Source organism: Hyperoodon ampullatus (assembly GCF_949752795.1).
Source record: "Hyperoodon ampullatus genome assembly, chromosome: 12".
In the NCBI taxonomy this organism is placed as follows: Eukaryota; Metazoa; Chordata; class Mammalia; order Artiodactyla; family Ziphiidae; genus Hyperoodon; species Hyperoodon ampullatus.
Genome location: NC_136925.1, coordinates 84,986,705 through 85,002,044, shown reverse-complemented (window position 1 = coordinate 85,002,044; position 15,340 = coordinate 84,986,705).

The following is a 15,340-nucleotide window of genomic DNA, read 5'->3' as shown; positions in this document are numbered from 1 at the left end:
AGAAGGCTCTCACTCTGTAACAAAACCACAGGAGTTTTTCCAACCTGTCGGATTATTAGTAAGAAAATGTGGGGCTACAGTTTTCAGATTTACCAAGAAATAAAATTGACATGCAGGTGATAGCTAGCACAAGACATCTTGTCCCTCGAGAATGAATCTGATTCATCTGTGTCTCCTGGTCTCTCACTGATGGCTCCTGGCAGGATGCCCTACGCCCACCAACACCTAAAAAGTATTCACTGAAGATGACAATTTATGTCTGCCCTCAAGACTGGGACAATATCCCTGCCTGTCCGATGTCACTGGCCTTGTGCCACCCAAACCGCAAATGCAAGCAGCAGGTGGGTTTGTGGGGCAATAAAATGAATGTGTGTGAGGCCACCTGGAGGGTAATGGTGCCAGGGTGCCACTCTTTCCCAAACTGCCCCAGCCTGCTAGTGAGGAAGGAAAGGCTCTCCAGTAGATTTTACACCAGACAAATTGGTGCTTCAGTCTGCTAGGGCACTTAATTAGAAATAGGTTTAATCAAAATATTTCACACTGCAAAGATGCAAACCTATTGGATAACTAATAAGAACCTGCTGTATTTAAAAAAAAGATGCAAACCTACAATCTTATATATTTAAAACATTTTACTGGGGAGAGAGTGTAAAAGGAATTTTCATAATTTCTGATATAATCTCTGATTTTTAAATATTTCAAATATGGGAGAAGTACCAAATCACTTAAACTCAGCAATTCTGACAGGAACTTAAAAATCTTATTTTTTATAAGCAGATTATGTCATTAGAGCCTATTACAGTAATTCCCTTTCCCTTTAGAAAACTCCGCTGCTTATAGATCTTAGCTAACCTCCATTAGCACCAAAGGTTACCTGTCTTTTTTCTGGTAAAGGTAAAAGCATCCTGTTACTGGTTTTAAACTCTAACAATAGGACAACAGAGGCCCCAAACCTTGCTCTTCTGCAGGACCCTAATGAAATCTAACTGGGGAATGAGAAAGCAATAGACATCCCAGGCTTTGAGGTTTTTTGGTTTTTTTTTTTAATTGCCCATTTTCCCCTTGCACTGAGGCATTAATCCTTGAAGAATAGAAAGTAGACTTGCCAATAACCCAGCAGAGAAGGGTCCTGGGAGTGAGAGAAGGCAGGAAGTTCATAATTGTGGGAGAAGTCCTTCTCTCTCCCAAGAAACCACTATTGAATCTTGTGGGCCCTCCCTGCCCTGGATCTGGAAGTCCCCCCCTGAGCAGCATTGGTATTCAAATTAGTCTGCCAATCTCAGCCTGGCACAGCTCTTGGTGGCCTGTCAGTACACGGCTTGAAGAAAAGGTACCCGATCTCAGATCCGGCGAGATCCAGCCAGATTTCCAAGCCCCCCCCCCGGAATATATGTCATCAGCCTGCAAAGCGAGCGGCTTTGAGGTGGGAAGTGTTTTCTTTGCTACAGTCTTTATTTCTTTAAAACAAAAATAACTAGAAGACAATGCATCGCCAACAGAGATTTAAAAAGAAGGAGGCAGGGGCTGCAGAATCAAGCTACTCATTCAGCTCCACGCCGGTTTCTATGGGAACAAGAGCTGCTTTGTGCGGCTTGAACAAGTCCCCGTCCCCCCGCCCAGTGTGCTGGGGCCACTGCCCTGGGATTGTATTTGGGTGGCCACCGCTTCTGCCTCGTTCACTTTCCCTGCCCCCATCGGTCCCCAGCAATAACACCCAGCGCCACAGAAGCAAAAATGAAAGGAGAACTCATTACACCCGAGCTGAATTAAATCATGAAGCACAAAAGTGTTCAGGAGACTGGGAGCCGGCATTCAGCCCAAAGGACCACGACCATCATGGTTTCTGGCCTCATTTTTTATCCCTTCTTCAAGCAGGTTATGACTGCTACTTCTTAACTCTTTTCATGCAGAACACACACACTTTATGTATCCATTTAAATTGTTTTCCATGCATAACATGCTGTGGTCACATTCGTTATTATAGAAAAGTAATAATAGTGATAAGCTAAATGGAAAATGGCCAGAGAAGCATGGTTTAAAGCAAACTTCACTCAGTAAAATTTTTTAAATCTTCACGCTTTCTGTTTGTGTTCAAGTGCACATGTGTGTAGGGGGCCAGGGGGAGAGAGAAGCTTTCATTTTTTTTATTTTTGTTTTTTAACATCTTTATTGGAGTATAATTGCTTTACAATGGTCTGTTAGTTTCTGCTGTATAACAAAGTGAATCAGCTATCCGTATACATATATCCCCATATCTCCTCCCTCTTGCATCTCCCTCCCACCTTCCCTATCCCACCCCTCTAGGTGGTCACAAAGCACCGAGCTGATCTCCCTGTGCTATGCAGCTGCTTCCCACTAGCTATCTATTTTACATCTGGTAGTGTATATATGTCCTTGCCACTCTCTCACTTCATCCCAGCTTACCTTTCCCCCTCCCTGAGTCCTCAAGTCCTTTCTCTATGTCTGCATCTTTATTCCTGTCCTTCCCTTAGGTTCTTCAGAACCAGTTTTTTTTTTTTTTTTTTTTACATTCCATATATATGTGTTAGCATAGGGTATTTGTTTTTCTCTTTCTGACCTACTTCACTCTGTATGACGGTCTCTAGGTCCATCCAGCTCACTACAAATAACTCAATTTCATTTCTTTTTTATGGCTGAGTAATATTCCATTGTATATATGTGCCACACCTTCTTTATCCATTCATCCGTCAATGGACATTTAGGTTGCTTCCATGTGCTGGCTAGTGTAAATAGTGCTGCAATGAACATTTGTGAATTATGGTTTTCTCAGGGTATATACCCAGTGGTGGGATTGCTGGGTCATATGGTAGTTCTATTTTTAGTTCTTTGAGGAACCTCCATACTGTTCTCCATACTGTCTGTATCAAAACTTTTAGAAGGTTCCCTCTGTCTACCTTGGATGAGGGAGGTGGAGCAGTGCTCAGACTATGAAGCCAGGGAAAACCCAAAGTTCATCTTCTCTATTTGACTGGGTATCTTTACTTTGGCACTTTTTTCTAATTCATTTTGACTTTTAAATTAAAAAAGGGAAATATTTATGAATCTATTACTCAGAAGCTGCTATGCAAAACATTTTAGCACATAAATCTTCATCATTTTACTAAGTGTCAGGACTTTTTTTTTATTAAAGGAAAAGCATATTTCTTAACATTGTTCATAAATCACCACTCTACAAGCTCCTTAGCTTTCAAAGGCACTCTTTCCTTTAAAAGCTTTATGGAGTGGTTCAAAGTCTACCTCTGGCAAAGCCCAGTGCTGTTCCCAGGGAAGCTTCAGATTCAAAGACATTTGTGTTTTGTTTGTAAGTATTTATTTAGGAGATCTGCAATTCATTTTCTTTTGCAAGATGAAATATCAATTTTCATCATTTAGATTCAAACTCATGAAAAAATTTTTAACCTATTTATGTATAACCAAGTTGCTATCTTACAGTTTTGAAAGGTATCTTGGGATATAGGGCATGAAAGGAGTTAATAAAGATTTAGGGCCATTGTAAGCCTTAGTGAATAAGAAATATGATTTGCTCATAAAAGCCAGAAATCATCCTCAAATCCTTCTTTTCCCTCACTCACCTTCCTCATAAATATAAAACCTCTTTATCACAAAGATGTTAGGACACTGGCAATCTGCAGAGATTTTTTACATTCTCACAACTGGCCTGTTCTGTCCTCTCCCACAAAATTGTGCAGGATTCACTTAAAATATTATTTCTCAAAATGTGAAGCAGATTGAAACTCCTGAGCAGGTTGATTTATCTCCCAAGGTCACAGTTAATTCATATCCTCTTTTCTCTTCTTTTCTTTTCTTTACTTTTTTCCTCCCTTGTTTCCTTTCCTCTTTTGTTTTCTCTTCTTTTCTTTTCTTTCTCTAAGAACCTTCCCAGAATGAAGCATTCGAAGTCAGGATGCCCCGAAGACCAGACACCGCTTTATCAATAATTACTGAAGTTTCTGCTCTCCTGCATTCCACTCTGAGTGGAGTTTCTCTCCTTCCACTCTGAAGGAGAAAAGCCTCTCCAGATTAGATCACCCTAGTGTTCTGGGCCCCTCCCTTTCTTATCCCTTAGGAAGCAGCATCCTTCTCTGTTTCAAGGGTTTCCCCACCTCTGGCCATTTCTCTGCACTGGCTTCATTCCTTCTGCCTTGAAACATGGGTAGGTCTCTGAAAATCCTATGAAGGTTTTCACCAGGCTTTACTGCATCTTCTATTTACTTTCTCTAATCACCATCAAAATCATCCAAAGAAAGGTCATAGCTACCACGTAATTTCTCCGACTCATAGTGACTTTGTAGGAAAAGCCACCTACTCAACTCTCTCTCCCTTTCCCATCACGATGAACTCTCCAATGGGTGGCCTGCACGTTTCTCTGACTCTTCCCTCTTTTCTTTCTTCTACCTCTGTAGTCTAACACCCATTCCCACCAGGGTATCAAACCCACTCTCCTGAAGGTCTCCACAGGCAGAGAGAACTGCTTTAGCCTCTTTGCTCTGTTGCTCTCCATTTTCTACTTGAAATGCTTTGCTTTTACATTTCCACACTGCAGAAGCTTTCTGCTACTTCTCCTACCTCTTGCCTCACCCTGTTTGCTTTCATAAATCCTGATTCTCTTCCCCTTTCTTCCTTATTTTCTCTCTGTGCTCCACTCTCCCCATTTTATTTCAACTCCAATTCCAAGTCAGATAACACATCTTGTCTTTTCTTATACATCTTCATCTTCCCTTCCCTTACATGCCAGTTGCTACTTCTGTTTATCAAGCACTTGTCACCCCACACCCGGGTTACTGAAATGACCTCCCAATAGGTCAACTCTAAATCCAAAGTTCATTTGGGTTCAAAGCAAGAGACTGACTTGAAAACTACAAGAATATATGGTCCTTGAGCATTGAGACTATCTTACTCAGCTTTTAATATCCATAGATCTACAAGTAATCCATGGAAATCATATGTCTAGTGAACTCTAAAAGACATTCACTCATTCAGAAACATTCACCGCGTCACTACTAAGCAACAGAGACATGGTAGCAAAATATACACATGGGGGTATCTGCATTTCTGGGACTTCCAGTCTAGTAGAGGCAAAGACATGGAGCCAATAATCATTAAAATAATTAATTACAATTAAAATACAAGGGAAAAACAGAGGGTACAGTGAACGTGTATAACAAAAGTGCCCATCTGGGGTGGGGAGAACAAAAAGCTGCCCTGAAGAAGCCTGAGATGGGACCTGAAAGGACATAAAAGAAGATGGAGTGGATGTGATCACTGGAGCAACAAGTGTGGGAATGTAAAGCCGGAAATTGAGGAACTGAAAGATGGCCAGTAAGGCTGGAAGGAGAAAGGGAAGTGTAACCAAGCAGGACCCTATGGGGCCTTCCTGGGAAAGACCTTCCTCCACCTTCCCCTTGTTTGTAGAAAAAGTTTAGCCTCCTAGGCTTTCCCCAAGTTCCAAAGAATAAATTTAACCAGAGAAGTGAGAAAATGCAGAAACAAAGGAAAACAGTCAAGCAAGACACAATAATAATAGTTTAGCCATTAAACAAAGTCAGGGACCTTTAGTTCTGCCTCAAGGGCTATAGATAATATCCTGAGCCATATTTTTTGAGCTGTTTTGCAGATACTGAAACCCCCACTGGTGGAAGAAGTTAACTGTATGCTGCCTACAAGCATGTAGACCCCAGACCAGCTGGAACCAGAAGGTTGATGATGTTGACTCCCAATTACCTCACAACCAACCAATTCAAAGAATGTCCATGGGCTGATCACACACCCTGCAACCCTCTCTCTCACCCTGTCTTTAAAAGCCTTTGCCTGAAACCCATCGAGGAGTTTGGGTCTTTTGAGCATTAGCTGCTGGGACTCCTTGTTTGGTGCCCTGAAATAAACGCTGCACTTTCTTTCACCACAACCCAGTGTCAGTAGACTGGCTTTACTGTTAGCTGGCAAGTGAACCCAAGTTCAGTTAGGTAACAAAAGCAGTGGTGCAAGATGAAGGACTTAGGTCATTCAGGGCCAAGTCATGCATGATAAGAATGTTGAGCTTTATCTAGAACAGAGGGAAGCCATTACACACAAAACATAGATGGTGCTTTTAGAGCTTCTTCCCATCGATTTTGGGAAATTCACACAACTTCTCTATTCTTGTTGAAATAACATTTAAATCTTTAAAAATAAGTGTAATTGATATTAATGAGAGATGGTTGGAATGGAAATAGTTGAAATATGAAAACATTTGACCTTCCTGTAGATGGGAGAGGCATACCAATAGACAGGACTAAAATCGCAGAGTGCTGGGAGAGAAGGGAGAGTGGCTAGTAACCCACACGGCACCACATGACAAGACAGAAATAGCCAAAGATGACAAGATTGTCTGTCTTTGGAAACATTCAGCTTGAGCACCTTTAGGCATGTAGTACAACAGGATGACTTCAATGCTGAGAAAGTCTTTTCCTGCAGGGCCTTGGGGAAATGGGCTTTTCAAGGGGGAGCATGTTAAAACTTTGTAAACATCTTCTAATTAGTATGGCAGCAAAGCTTGTCAAACTAGTAGCCCCCAGAGCTTTCTGACAATACATTGTATTCAGTGAACACTCAAGGGATGAGCCTGAGAACTCTTTGAAATGCAGTGCAGCTACCATTTTTCTTCCGTTTTTGTGACCATGACCTCAAAAATAGATATAATTTTATAAATAAAAAATAGTTCTCCTTTATGTCTAACTTCTGCACCCACCATCCCTAAATTAATACATATGAGATGGCAAGATTTTATTTTGACATTTTCACTGAAGTCATTTGTTGTCAATTTGCTTTTATAAGCATCTAAAGCACAATTACTGCTATTCTGATATTTGGCTTTTAATTGTCAAAGACAACTTACCCATTAGTCATACCACCAAAATCTTCCTCTATTTACCTTATCCTTTTTTTGGTTTGATTATCCCCAAGATAAGTTCTTCATCATTTAATCAACCAGAATTATCAATGTAAGTGTAGTTATTCAAATTCATGCTCACTTAAAATAATGTAACAAAAAGGACTTTTGATAAATATGGCTTCCAGATTATCAAATTAGATGAGCATTTACCATTACTTTAATTTTTAAGTACTTTAAAGTTTCAAGAACACTTCCACTTATATTCACTTACTTTATTTGGTTCATAATTCATTTATTCTGCTGGGCTGTGTGATTTGTATTCTGAGAACCTTTGTAAAGTTCAAATATTATTACTCCATCTTAATTTATTGAGGTAATGTTGTGAAAGTTATCAATGTATATATTTCTTAGGATATAGGTTTAGCTGCTGTCACAGAAACAAAAAATTACAGTACCTTAAATAAGATGGAAATTTATTTCTCTCTCATATAATTGTGGGATGAAAGTATCTGGGCTAGAAGGGTAGCTCCTCCTTTCTATCTTATTTTTCTGTACTTTCTAAGGTCATGTGGCAGGCACTGGTGGGGGACCACAGACACATAAGGGGACGGAGGAACCCCCAGTGACCGGCTTGTGGGATCTTGGTTCCCAGGCCAGAGGTCAAGCCTGAGCTCCTGTGGTGGGAGCTCCGAGTCCGAACACTGGACTAACAGCAATCTCAGACCCCAGGGAATATTAATCGGAGTGAGGCATCCCGAAGGTCCTTGTCTCAGCACAAAGACCTGGCTCTATCCAACTGCCTGCAAACTCCAGTGCTGGACGTCTCAGGCCAAACAACAAGTAAGACAGGAATACAGCACCACCCATCAAAAAAAAAAAAAAAAAAAAGAAACAACAGAAATATATGTTACAGACAAAGGAGCAAGATAAAAACCTACAAGACCAAATAACTAAAGACAAAATAGGCAAACTACCTGTAAAGGAATTCAGAGTAATGATAGTAAAGATGATCCAGAATCTCGGAAACAGAATGGAGAAAATACAAGAAACATTGAACAAAGATCTAGAAAACTAAAGAGCAAACAAACAGTTATGAACAACACAATTACTGAAATTAAAAACACTCTAGAAGGAATCAATAGAAGGAAAACTGATGCAGAAGAACGTATAAGTGAGCTGGAAGATAAAATGGTGGAAATAACTGCCAGGGAGAAGAATAAAGAAAAAAGAATGAAAAGAATTGAGGACAGTCTCAGAGACCTCTGGGACAATATTAAATGCACCAGCATTTGAATTATAGGGGTTCCAGAAGAAGAAGAGGAAAAGAAAGGGTCTGAGAAAATATTTGAAGAGACTATAGTTGAAAACTTCCCTAACATGGGAAAGGAAATAGTCAATCAAGTCCAGGAAACACAGAGAGTCCCATACAGGACAAACACAATGAGAAACACATGAAGACACATATTAATCAAACTATCAAAAATTAACTACAAAGAAAAAATATTAAAAGCAGCAAGGGAAAAGCAACAAATAACATACAAGGCAATCCTCATAAGGTTAACAGCTGATCTTTCAGCAGAAACTCTGCAAGCCAGAAGGGAGTGGCAGGACATATTTAAAGTGATGAAAGGGAAAAACCTACAACCAAGATTACTCTACCCCGCAAGCATCTCATTCAGATTCAACAGAGAGATCAAAACCTTACAGACAAGCAAAAGTTAAGAAAATTCAGCACCACCAAACCAGCTTTACAACAAATACTAAAGGAGCTTCTCTAGGCAGAAAGCACAAAAGAAGGAAAAGACCTACAAAATCAAACCCCAAACAATTAAGAAAATAGGAATAGGAACATACATATCAATAATTACCTTAAATGTAAATGGATTAAATGCTCCAACCAAAAGACATAGACTGACTGAAGGATACAAAAACAAGACCTGTACACATGCTGTCTACAAGAGACCCACTTCAGACCTAGGGACACATACAGACTGAAAGTGAGGGAATGGAAAAAGTCATTTCATGCAAATGGAAATCAAAAGAAAGCTGGAGTAGCAATTCTCATATCAGACAAAACAGACTTTAAAATAAAGACCATTACAAGAGACAAAGAAGGACATTACATAATGATCAAGGGATCAATCCAAGAAGAAGATATAACGATTTTAAATATTTATGCACCCAATATAGGAGCACCTCAATACATAAGGCAACTGCTAACATCCATAAAAGAAGAAATTGACAGTAACACAATCATAATAGGGGACTTTAATACCCCACTTTCACCAACAGACAGATCATCCAAAATGAAAATAAATAAGGAATACAAGATTTAAATGACACATTAAACAAGATGGATTTAATTGATATTTTTACAACATTTCATCCAAAAACAACAGAATACACTTTCTTCTCAAGTGCTCATGGAACATTCTCTAGGATAGACCATACCTTGGGTCACAAATCAAGCCTTGGTAAACTTAAGAAAACTGAAATCGAATCAGGTACCTTTTCAGACCACAACACTATGAGACTAGATATCAATTACAGGAAAAAAAATCCCGTAAAAGATAAAAACACATGGAGGCTAAACAATATACTACTAAATAACCAAGAGATCCCTGAAGAAATCAAAGAGGAAATCAAAAATTACCTAGAAACAAATGACAATGAAAACACGACAACCCAAAACCTATGGGACGCAGCAAAAACAGTTCTAAGAGGGACGTTTATAGCAATACAATCCTACCTCAAGAAACAAGAAAAATCTCTAATAAGGTCATGTGCTCAGCCACATCCAAAGTTGGCTTACACTACATCCATGTTTCAGGGAGCAGAATGGAAGAAGAGGCAAGAAAGGAAAGTCTCATCCATTCCTTTAAGGTCACCATCTGGAAGTTTTTCACATCATGCTGCACACTCTGTTGGCCAGGACTTAGCCTTATGGCCAGAATTAGCTGCAAAGTAATCTGGGAAATATGGTCTACCTAGGCAACAATGGACCTAGCTAAAAATTCCACTCCTAACACAAGATAGGAAGATCGGATTTATCAGGTAGAACTAGCAAGCTATACATTTCTTTTTTTCTTTTTAGCTTTTCAACTTCTGGCAGCAAAGTAAGATTTTGCAGCAAGACCATGAACTCAAGAACCAAATATTGTTGAGAGAAAAGATTTAATACTTTATTTCCCCCTTTAGCGTATCAAGAACCACACCTCACTTATATTGAGGACTCACTCAAACCATTCTCTCCTGGAATTGAATGGGCTCCCCTTTCGTTTAAGAGGATGAGATTTGTTCTTGTATCACAAGTAGAAAATGTTATAAGACAAGAAAAAGAAAAAAACTGATACTGTTACAGTCTAGGATATGGTGAGAAGGACATAGAGAGGGAAGGAAGAGAGTAAAGAGTCAAAGTTATAAATCTCCAGGCTGTACCCTGAAAGGGGGTGGTGCTTCAGAAGACTGTGTAACACGGAGAGCAGGGGAGGCTCATGCTGCCATCCTCCATGTGCTGACTTCCCCCTGGGACTCTGGGAAGGGGTTTTCTTAAAAGCTTCTGTTGTATCAGTCTGAAGTTGTTGGTGCAATATAATTTCAGAGGGAAGCCTTGAGGTCAAGCTCTCTGGGCTACTCTTAGCTCCTTTATGTTATGAGTGCCCAGTTGAGAGTCAGCAGATATGCCAGGTGGCCAGCCAATGCTGGACTAAGTGCCCCCCGAATGATATCTGGGGGTCACAAGTTAGAGAAGGGGAAGGAAGTGGCTGAGACTCAGGAAGTCAAGCTGAGGTTGAGTAACCCAGCTTTGTTCAAGGCGAAAGAAAGACCACCAGAGTGTATCGGTATATTTTTAAAATGTCATGGAAAGAAAAATACATTAGAATTTTCCCCCAGACTTTCTCCTAGCAGTTGAAGAGGAAAGGGATTTTTAAAACAAACCCACCAACCAAACAAAACCTTTGTTCTGAACAAAAGTATACCATAGTTTCATATGATACATTCCACAAAGTAAAAGGGGACTGTTGCCAAATCTTTATGAAGAAAAGACAAGGATTCCACCCATCAGTTCGCAACATCTATAGTGAAACTCTTTCCTTTCCTAACTAAAAACAAGCAAAAAACTGAAAGGAAACAAAGGAAAAAATCTTGAAACAAGTGCAATTAAAAACAATGTATTTTAAACAGTCTCGCAGACTTAGAGAAGGAATTTATGGTTACCCAGGGGAAGGGTGTGGGGGAGGGATAGACTGGGAGTTTGGGGTTGACATGTACACACTGCTATATTTAAAATAGATAACTAACAAGGACCTACTGTTATAGCACAGGGGAAAAAAACAATGTGTTTTTTCAAATGTAATCTGGTTCTCAAATCATAATTATTAAGTGCTTGCATACTTCAGTGTTTCTCTCCTCAAAGTTTCCTTACTTTTCAATGTATACCAACAAATTCCAATTTAAAGTACATAAAAACACCTCTTTTAGTCTTTGCTGCAGTTGAAATGATTGTAGATTCTGTTCCATCACTATCCTCTCTCCCTACTGCATCTTGACTCTCACTACTTCTCTACAAATAGCTCAAGTCTCATTCATGTCTCTTCCACTGATCCTGCCATGTCCTCAAAAGAATAACTTCCCTTCCTCCTTCCTCTCACAGCTAAACTTTTTGAGTAATCTACCTAGGCTCTTTAAGGCTATCACCTTATTCAAACTACCCCTCCAGGCTCCTATCCCATCTCAATACGCATGGGTTAACCCCTCATCACTCCATTTAAAGCTCTTTCACGATTTTCCTTGCTGATTTCCCAAAGAACAAATTTAACAGCCTCTTTGAAGATATCATTTTCACTAAACTTAGTCGCTTTGGATACACCTGACCAGCCTCTTCCTTGAGGTTCTCTTTCTCTGACAGCACTGACCTCTGTTCTCTTAGCTCTCCTCCACTCCTTCCATGAGCTCTTCCCTTGCTCCTTCCTCTACTGTTCATGTAACGGTTCTGCAAAGGCCCATCCTGATGCCCCTCCTGCAGCTCTCTCTGTACCGTGTCACTTCTATGACTCATTGAGTAGAGTGCAAGAGTCTCTCTAGGCCCTAGAGTCTAGGTTATGTACCCGAAAGGAGCACTGTGCAATCATAGCATATGAATGTATTCAATATTACTACGTTCTCAGAATTGTTCTCCCAGAACTGCACCAATTACTGTTCTCATAAGCAGTGTAAGAGGGTGCCCTGCTACTCTATGTGTACCCCACATAGATCAGGATGGAGGGCTGTCAAATCACATCTCATTGTTATTAAAATCAAATGGTTAAACATCCTTTCATATTTTATTGACAATTTAGGTTTTCTATTCCGAAATTTCCTGTTTATATAGATTGCTTAACTTTTAATTTAGTTCATTTGTCATTTTTGTTGAGTTTCGTCCTATATTATGGATACTAATCCTCCGTGGGTTCTATGCATTTGCAAATTTCTTCCAGTCTTCTCAATGTTTTAAAGCCATGTCTTATTGTCGAGAAGTCTTAATTTTAATATTGTCAATTTTATCAGTCTTTTCCTTTTAAGTTTGAGCTTTGTACATCATATTTAAGAAAATGTTTTTTACTATAAGATTGAAAAATATATTTTTATGTTATCTTCTAAAAGTTTTACTGTTCAGTTGTAGGTCTGAATAGTGGGAGGTACAAATGTAACCTAGATTTTTGAAATATAATAAGAATAACCAGCATTGTTCCATGATTAGTGAATAATATCCTTTTCCACTCTGAGTTATAATGCTGTATCTGACTTTTTGCATGTGTGTGTATCTAGCTGTGGCCTCCTCACTCCATTCACCTATTGTTCTCTTCCTTCTCTCAACATAAACATCACAGTGTCATAAGACTGTTGCTTACACTGGCATCTTTCCTCATATGAGCACATCTTCAGCATGACTTTATCTGAGGGAGTCTTAGGTAAACTTGGATGAGTTTACAACCCTCTTGTGTTTAATTTTACTGGATGCTCCAGAATGATTAGCAGCTTAGAATCACTTTTTAAATTATCTTTTGGCTTGGAGGCTCCTGGACCATATGGTGGCACACACTTCAACCTCAAAAGTAGTACGAGGTCACTACTACGGTTGTAAAATCTTAGAGATTTTTTTCTATGCAGAACTAACAAGAAGAAACATAAGCTTCATAGCAGTTTCCCTCCCTTGTGGGCATATTGTTTAGATTGAAACTCTGACTCTCTGTGTTGCTACTTGAGGATTCCAGCTTTATACACCTGGTCCTACTTCATTCGTTAGTGTCTGGAGCTTATTGCCTTGTAAGCCCAGCTCTGCAATTAAATAGACATATGAACAGATTGTCTCGGTGCTCCTGAAGGAGGGATTTTAGGTTATTTAGTCCAAACTATTGTCGATATGAAAGTTAACTGACTTACTCCTAAATCTGTAACTTGAGCCACATCTCTGCGTTATGCTATCTCTAACTATCTGATTGCATAACTTCAGCAAGATGACTCACGAGCACCTCAAAATTAACCGAACTTCTCATTTTTCTTCCAAAATAAAGTTACGTTAATGACATCACTGTCTTCCCCTACACACAGGTTCAAAACATCCACTTCAGTGCATTTTATTGCATGTAAATTTTACTTACAAAATGTGAAAATAAGTGTTATCTTTGTGTCTTCTTTCCTGGCCTTCAAAGCCAACAAATGGCCAATGTATGTTTAATGGACCCCAGAAATGCCCATTTTCGTTGCTTTCTTTCCAGCTCCAATGCAGCAACTCTCTCTAAATCTCTCTGGGCTTCTCTCCAGACCACTGGAACAGGTTCCACCTCAAGGCGCTTCTCTTCTTCAAGACACCTCACTCTGCAGCCAGATGAAACTCCCCAAAGTGGAGTTTAGATTCTGCTATTATCCTATCCCCAAATATTATATTCTCTATGGTTTGTGGAATGAAATGCAAACTCTTCAACCTAGAATTGAAAGCTCTCCCTGACTTGATCCCACTCTACCTCTGAGTCTAATTTTCCAACACTCCCTTCTCATAGTACCAGCCTCCACACACAAAATAAATTTTCCACATCATCCTACCCTTGGGGAAGAGTATGAACTCTAGAATAAGAAAGTTTGGATTTGAGATCTGGTCTCACCACTGACACAAAACTTTTCTACCTAAGGGTCATCAGGATGTATTTTGAAGATACAGCAGATGTAACTTGTTGATGGATTGAAAATGAGGTGTCAGAGAAAATGAAGAGTCAAGTAATGCCAAGGTTTATGGCCTGAGCTGTGGGAAGGACAGAGGCACCATGAATGCCACGAGGATGGTGAGAGACAGGAGGAGGGACGAAATTAGGAGTCCGGGTTTGAACACCTGACATCAGGATGTCTATTGATACACATCCTTCATGACACAGCTCAGCTATCATCTCCTTTGGATGGTGTCACAAGTTCTGCCTTTCACAGGGGTGTCTATCTCTGCTTTCCTCTGGGCACTGCTTTCTCCCTTGCAGGACAGTCAGAGTACCTGTCACTTTTCTCCTCCTACACATCAATCTTACTAATAAGAGGACTCATGTCTGCATCACCTCCGTCCCTGACCCCAACAGGTAGGCAACTATTTTACAGAGAGAAGCTCAAAAATATTTCTGAATGAAAATTAAAATGTATATGGAATTGTTCCTTTTATTCTGTATCATAAATATCAATAAAGTGCTTCAAACCGGTGAGGAAAGTCATCCTCATGGACTTCTGACATCCCACCAACAAGCAAAGCATCCTTAACAGACAGTGTCTGAAAACTTCCTTCTAGAGAGAGCTCTTCTAATTCTGCCTACATTTTCCATCATCTCATATAAGAATCTGTGATTGTAGATAACTATGGGGAAGCAATCAGTTTCCAAACTTAGTGGTAAATATCCTTTAATAGGAGCCTATGGCTGCTCTTCATTTGAGTAACAGAGACAACGTATTTACCAAGCAACTAAAAATAAGAATGTGAATGTAAAAATACATATTACTGAAGACAACTAAGCTTTGCCATTCTAGCAGCATATAGCTATGCTACGGGTCCAGGGGAAAATTGGACTTCCAGTCAGAAAACCTTCACTCTGTCATCTCACTGTAACTGTACCACATTCATGTTTCTGCAGGAAAATATTTCGTTAGTGAAAATGCTAACATCCCCCTTCTGAGCTCCTGTGTGTCTTTCAGAGACACCTGGTGCCTCCGATTCTGCATTCAAAGAACACACCCGGCTCCTCTCCCACATGAAGGGCTGTGTTCATTGCTGTCTGTCTGCTTGCTAAATTGATTGATTGATTATTTAAAGTTTTCTGGAATACGGAAGAGTGACTTATAGTTCTGCTGTAAATATCAGTTGTCTTCGGGATGCCCTGGGGATATTCTAGAATGTGCATGTGTCTGCAGGCCCTACCCCAGACCTACTGATCCTGA